Here is a 7,106-nt window from a genome sequence, read left to right as displayed (position 1 = left end):
CTTCCTTTTTAATTCGTTTTACTGACAGTCTTCTTCACAGATATATTCCTGTTCATTCTTTTCTGTACTATGCACAGATGGTGGTTTTTTTTTATTTATTTTTAATGTTAGAGCAATGGCTGGTGAACAAAAAAATGCGAAACTGATGGATTCTGTGCAGTTTGCATTGTTTCTTTTCTCTTTTAATGTGTTTTTTTAAACACATTCTGTGTCCTTTTAGGTGTTGCTATAACATCACTTGGTCACAAGAGGGAACTCGCATATCAGTCTCTGGGATTTATTTTTCTATTAGGACTTGGAGGACTCTGCAGACTGATAAAGAGGTAGGCGGATATGCATGTGTGCCAGGAGTGTAAATGTGTGTATATGCATCTACATTTATTTATATATTGATGCCTTTTAATTACCAAAGAAAGAAAACCACTCATAGAAATAAGGAACAGTGACTTACCAACATACCCTAGCAGCCATGGCAGTAGAAAGGAGCCTTAGAATGGCCCAGAAATAGCTTTTTAATGCTCATGGGTATATATTTACACTCACAGATATATGCTCATGGGTTGTGGCTTATCTCTGCTCCCACTGTGCAGTTCTGTAAATATGAAAACCAGTACTAATGGTATGAGGATGGAGCATAACATGCTTTGTCCATTAGAGCGTGACTAGCAGGGACTGTTCCCACCAAAAAGTTCAAGCAGCCCTTTAATTGAACTATCTGCTTTTCACCTCTTCAGAGTCATTTGCTAGCCAAAACTTGACAGTACTTGAGATCTGTTCCAGAATTTATGGTATTTAATGTATATGAATATAATTTGATTATTATGAAGCCCTCAGAGCCCTCTTTGAAAAATCTCAGAGCAGGTAAGAAAATTTTGGCTAAGGATAGTGCAGACATACAAGACCATTTACTAAAGGCATTTACTAAAGGGGAAGACTCAAATACTAATTAATTTCTAATTTCTGCTAGGTGCCAGTGACAACATCATGGATTGTTACCCAACCTGCTCAAGGTTCATATTTCTAAAATAAATTAAGTTATAAATCCAGAGCTTTCTAACCTGACAACTAATGTTGTCCTCAGAACTTGGTGTCCTCGTCTTCCTACACTGATGTTCCCAAGCACACATTAAATCTCCCTAATAAACTGAGCACAGTATGGGAACTTTTCATTGAACCTTGCTGCTGCTTCTGTCCAGCTCCTGGAGAACACAGCCCATGCACAGCTTGCAGTTGAGGATCTGGGTTTGCTGCTGTTGGAGCTGTAGATACTCAGGGTGGCTGGTTTCCTGGGAATAGGAGTCAGCTTCCATGTGAACATGGGCCACCTTGTCTCACCACTGGGGTGTGTCTGGTCCCTCACACATATTAACAAATACAACAGCACTGCTGTTAGATTGTAGTGGCCCTTTGGCTCATCACATGGCAGTGAAGCACTGCAGTCCCACTGGAGCAGGGGACAGACCATCAGGTGACACTTACAGCACTCAGGCAAACTGCTTGATTTGTCTGTCAGGTGCATCATGTCCTTTTTGCACATTTTCCATTTTGTCCTGTGCATTCCTTAGCTCCCTTTAAGTGTTATTTCTGTTCTACCCTTCAACTGCAGCCTTGTGGAGAGCATCCCCGCCATGGAGACAGTGCTGCACATGCAGGGGCTGTTGGGCTGCACGTCACTGATGTGCTGCAGTGGATTTGGGGCCCTTTGAGAAAAGAGGTGTCCTGCACCAAAGGGGGATTACTAGAAGAACTACTACATGTTTTGAGATCTGGGAGATGTTTGGATTCAGGAAGCCCAGAGTTGATTCTGTTAAACTGGCTCTTGTTTATTCAGTGAAAGCCACTAAGGATAGAAGTCAGCTTTCCTAACCTGAACTTACTTACTGATCTGTGAATCACAGTTGATGTCTGTCAGTTTTGATAGATAATACAGCTCCTAGTCCTGAAACTTCTAAGAGAAGATAATGCATAAGTAATCATTAGCTATAATCTCTACATCTGATTTATTAAACAGCCTAATTACCTATATAACTGCACCACACCTGCATGCCATTATCCTATTAGTTTGATTTTGTTGGATAACAAAGTTTGCACAATCTAATTTTCAAAGTCTTGAAAGACTGGGATTAGTCCAGAAAAGCTACAAATAATGTTAGACCTCAAGCCAGGTGTAGCAGCCAAGAGCATGTCTCATGCTGTTAGAATTTACCACATCCTTTGAGAGGAGGAGGCTCTGGCGGGACCTTATCACTCTCTACAACTGCTGAAAGGAGGGTGTAGCCCGGTGGGGGTCAGCATCTTTTCCCAGGCAACCAGCTGATGGGAGGACATTGTCTTAAGTTGCTTCAGGGGATGCTTAGGTTGGACATTAGAAAGAATTTCTTCCCAGAAAATGTGATTAGACATTAGAGTGGGCTGCCCAGGGAGGCAGTGGAGTCACCATCCCTGGAGGTGGTAAAGGAAACAATGAACATGGCACTCAGTGCCATGGTCTGGTGGCATGGTGGTGTTCAGTCACAGGCTGGACTCAGTGATTTCAGAGATCTTTTCTAATTTAAATGATTCTGGGATTCTGTAATTCTGTGTGTGGTACCACAACCTGGATGTGGGCACAAACACTGCTAGAAAAGGGAAGAAAGACTCTCTCAAGGCTGTATCTTTTAACTGCTATATTTTTGTGTGCTGCTGATTTTGTGTCTTGATTGTGTCTTGATATACTTTTAGATGCCCTTTACTGGTGTGTCTTTTTGTAATATACAAAGCCAAAAGTGCAAGCCTGGGTGGTCCTCCTTGGAAAAGGGTGTGTGTTAATTTTGAGTCTGGGCTCTAGCTAATCTAATCCTTGTGGATTAATCTGCAATAACTGGTTTTCCAGTTTCATCACGAATTTCAGTAGGGATGACTGCAAATTTGTAGTGTGAAGTATAACCAAAGCACAGCAAAAACTGAACTTCATTTCAAAATGGAGCCAGAGGAGTGCCAGCTGTAGAACTACATGACAGGTTTGCTTGATTCCAAGAAATTTTGAGGAAAAATCAAATGGGAACAAAAAGCTTGTACTCTTCATTATTAATTCTCCCAAGGTTTTTTCAGAACACCTCATTGAAAAATAGGGGGTTTTCTTTAGTTTTCAGTTGTTGAAAATAAACAACATTTCTGAAAGTTTTCAGTAAGAATAGAGTTTTCCAGTAAGAACAGATAGGTGTTGCTTGAAGATAGTTTTGTTTTGAGACACAGACACTTAGGATGAAAGGATTCATCATAGATCCATCCATTATGTTTACTGTATCAGATAAGACTTGTAAGGAGTGATAATTCTGCCAGATTTCCTTTCGTTACTGATAAATCTGAATGGATAAAACTTGCTGCCACAAGTACTTACCCGGGTGTTGATTGAAAAGATACCTTTAGTGAATGTACTTAGAGTTGGCCTTTGTGAACAGAAAAACTGACAGTTGTCCAAGTATCGTTTAATGATTTGCCTAATCTAATTTCAAAATACACTAACTTAACTGAGGGCACCCAGTGAGTCTCATTCTTCTTTGCCTTCTCCCTCCTGTGTGAAGAGTTGGATGGAAAATGAACAATTGTTTTTGGGTGGGACAGTTTTTCATCCCACACAGCCACGTTTTCTGCATACAAAACTGTTAGGTACAGCCACCTCGTTCCAAAGTCCCAGGCATTTTGTAGTCACCCCATCACCTCCTGGGATCAGTAGTAGCAAAGGTGTCACTTGCTGGTCCGTATCCTCTAATCACTGCTTCCCTGGAGAATTTTTGGGGCTTCTGTTTTGATATTATAGTCAGCCTATAATATCTTGCCAATAACTTCAGATACTTTGTTTATAGCAGGAAATCTGTCTGTATTTTGACTGAGTACATTCTAAACCACTTCATAATGTATTTGTATTGAAGAACACGACCATTCCTAGGATGTGTCATTTGATAAATATCTCTGGTATCAAATCAGCACCAGACTAGGCTTCTGTATGCCTCCATGGTTGTATGCCTCCATGGCTAGTGCCTGATGCATGACAGAGGTTTTGCTCATGAACTTGGTAATAGTCCTTCTTCCTTGTGTTAAATAAGTATAAACTGAGAGTAATATAACATTCTCTGTTCATTTCTGTAGCTGGTGTTGCCTTGCTGTCAGCAGTCATGGGGTTGGCAGCAGAGCATTCCTGCACCTCTTGCTTCTGCTTTGTCCACATTATTCCACTTCCCTTGTGGGTTTTCCTTCATGCAAGGGGAATTCTCAGAGCCTGGGAATCTCTGCATCCCTATAATCAGTTTGTTCCAGTCCCAAGCTTGTTCTACCTACTGGACCTCTACAGGAGGTAAGTAGTAAGAAACAAAGTTTTCAGCAGTCATGGGAATGGTCTGCCCTTCCAGTCTGACCCAGGGTTTGGCACAGTTAAGCAGGGGCAGAGTGGCAAAACCAGCAATATTCCAACAGCAACATGGAATAGCAGCTCCCACATAACCCAAGAAGTCTGTTTGATTCATCAAAATCAAACAGATTTGATGAATCTGAGGTGTTCAGGGCCAAGTTGGACAGGGCCTTGAGCAACTTGGACTCATGGAAGGTGTCCCTGTCTATGGCAGGGGGTTGGAATAGTATGAGCTCTAGGTCTCTACCAACTCAAGCAGTTCTGTGATTCCCTGATTCTTGCCACTCCTTTCTTTTCCTCATCTTTATGCTCTGTGTTAATGAGGGCATTATATTTAAGTATTCAGAATATGTGCTGTGCTCAGAACTCTTCTTAATTCCACAAAGATCAGTAAGAGGATTAACAAAATGGTGAAAACTGAATTAAATTATCCTTCACTTGCACATCTTGTCCTCAGTATCAGAGTGTGTGAGGAGCAGGGACACTGTACTTAAAAATTGATAAATTTCTCTTCCCTGTTCCCCAAAACTGTTGTACAACTTTTGCTGCCTCAGTCAGCCATCACTGAAGGTATAAATGCCTGTTCTCTTAAACCTTTGTGAGATGTGCTAAAGCAAAAGGTCTTGTAGGGTACTTGCTTCTGTGTAGGTGACAACAATTAAATGCCTGTTTGCACTTTCCTTCTCTTTGAGAATTCTCCATTCTCTTTGAATGCCACAGCCCGTCTTTCTAAGTGCTCTATATTGCTGAAAATCCCTTGTGGTCAGTAGGGATCTTCAGTTTCATGTTTTCCTTTCTGTTCTGTTTTACTTAATTGCTTGATGTCAGACATATGGAAGTATGGCAGAATGAGAGTGAGAAACTTTGTGCCACTGTGGAACAATCTTATATCAGTGACTGATTTATATCCTGCCTGAAGACAATGTTAGACAAAAGATGTTTCTTCTCTCCCACAGGATGCTTGCAAAGTCAGAAGTTTGCAGATCACTATCTTCTTCTCTTCAGTCATGATTTCCCTCTTCTTTTGCTCTTTTACAATTCCAGTTTGTGGGGAGTTAGGGGGAACTCCCCACACTCCTGGGCTTTTTGTTGACTTATTGGGAAATACTTATTTAGTCTGAAATTTATCAAATTAAAAATAAGCAATATGAACACAATGAAAAAAATCAAGGGCATCTGTTTTCTTGTGAAGTACCTTGATGATGCTGTTTCCAACTTAAGTAAAAAGAAATATCACTGGTACTATACACAGAAAATTATCTTTAAGGTAGTTTTGTACTTATTGATTTTTAAAATATTATAATCTGATATACGCATAATATTTTATCATGTGTTACTTCATTACTAGATTTAAGATAGCAGAAGCAATTTAGACACAATCACTCATTGATAATAAGCATAATTGATTTTTTTGTGTGTGATTCACAAAAAAAAAATATTGCAATCATGACATTGTGTTACTGAAGCTTTTTGCCTTCTCTTTTCAGCTCTTTCACTCCTTTGTGACCTGAACTATATCTGTATCCCAATAGGAAAAAGGCAGCCTTTATGTTGTATCTCATAACAGTGGTGTAAAAATTGAGGATTTTTACAGAGGCTCATGGAAGATGACAAAAGATTTATTCTTTGAACACGTGCAACTTGTGCCATGGAGTGTGTCCATGAAGGTGCTGCAATTTATAGATCACTGTGGTTGTTTCCATGGCAGATGCCCCCAGAGGTCCTGAAGAATCTTTAGTGCTCACTACTGGAGATTTTTCAATTGATTGAATCAAAGGTGGGAGGCCAATAGAGGAGATGGGAAGGGAGCTGCAAGCACCTATGAACAGGTAGAGATTTATCTGGGACTTGGAACTGTAGTTCCTTTGGCTTTAGTCTTCCCATTACCACCATCTGATATTGTCACTGTGATATAACTTTATGTGATATTATTGACTCTTCACAATGTTAAACCCTGGTGTGTTTTGAACTTTACAAGCAAACACTACCAGTCTTCAGAAAACTGTAAAATGCAGAGAAATGAGTTCTCCATCTTAGCAAACTAATTTCCTTACTTTTTTGTAGAACTAGAAGAGGGAGGCTTGTCCACATGCCTCAAGAGGGTGTTGTGAGGATAACCCAGATAAGATCAGCTTTCTTTTACAAGAATGCAAAGCTGCTTTTGTATACTAATTGTGATTTATGGCTGGGAGCATTTCAACAGCAAGGACAGCCTGTGCCTGTCCTTCCCATAGCATGGCATATACCAGACTTGTTCTTACAGGGGTGCAGGAGATTAAGGTAAGAACAACAACATGCCATATGTGTTGGTGCAGTTCTAGTGCCTCCAGAAATATCTTCAAAAGCTGTTTTCATTTGTTTGTCATCAGAGACAGATTCATATTAGACCATTGCCACTGCTCAGGGCTTGGGCTTGTCCTGAAGCAGGTCATGGAGTTAGGTAAAATCAGGGATAACAGACTGCAGCACAAGAGCTTTGGATCTGCTGCTGTACTTCTGCCCTGGGAAGAGTCCTAGCAGAGACTCCACACATAAAGCTGTCCTGCTTTCTGAAGACAACACTACATGTTTTGCAATATCCATGCTGCTATGTGGATGCCTGGACTAAGAAAATTCTGCTGTGAAACTGCAGATTTTGTGAATGAGTTTCTAGCTGACAGCAACAAAACCCTTGAAAGAAAGAGTTGTGTGCTGGCTGCTGTAGCAGCATTGGGAGAGT

Source organism: Ammospiza nelsoni, chromosome 16 (genome assembly GCF_027579445.1).
Source record: "Ammospiza nelsoni isolate bAmmNel1 chromosome 16, bAmmNel1.pri, whole genome shotgun sequence".
NCBI classification, from domain to species: Eukaryota; Metazoa; Chordata; class Aves; order Passeriformes; family Passerellidae; genus Ammospiza; species Ammospiza nelsoni.
Note: the sequence above shows the minus strand (reverse complement) of the source record.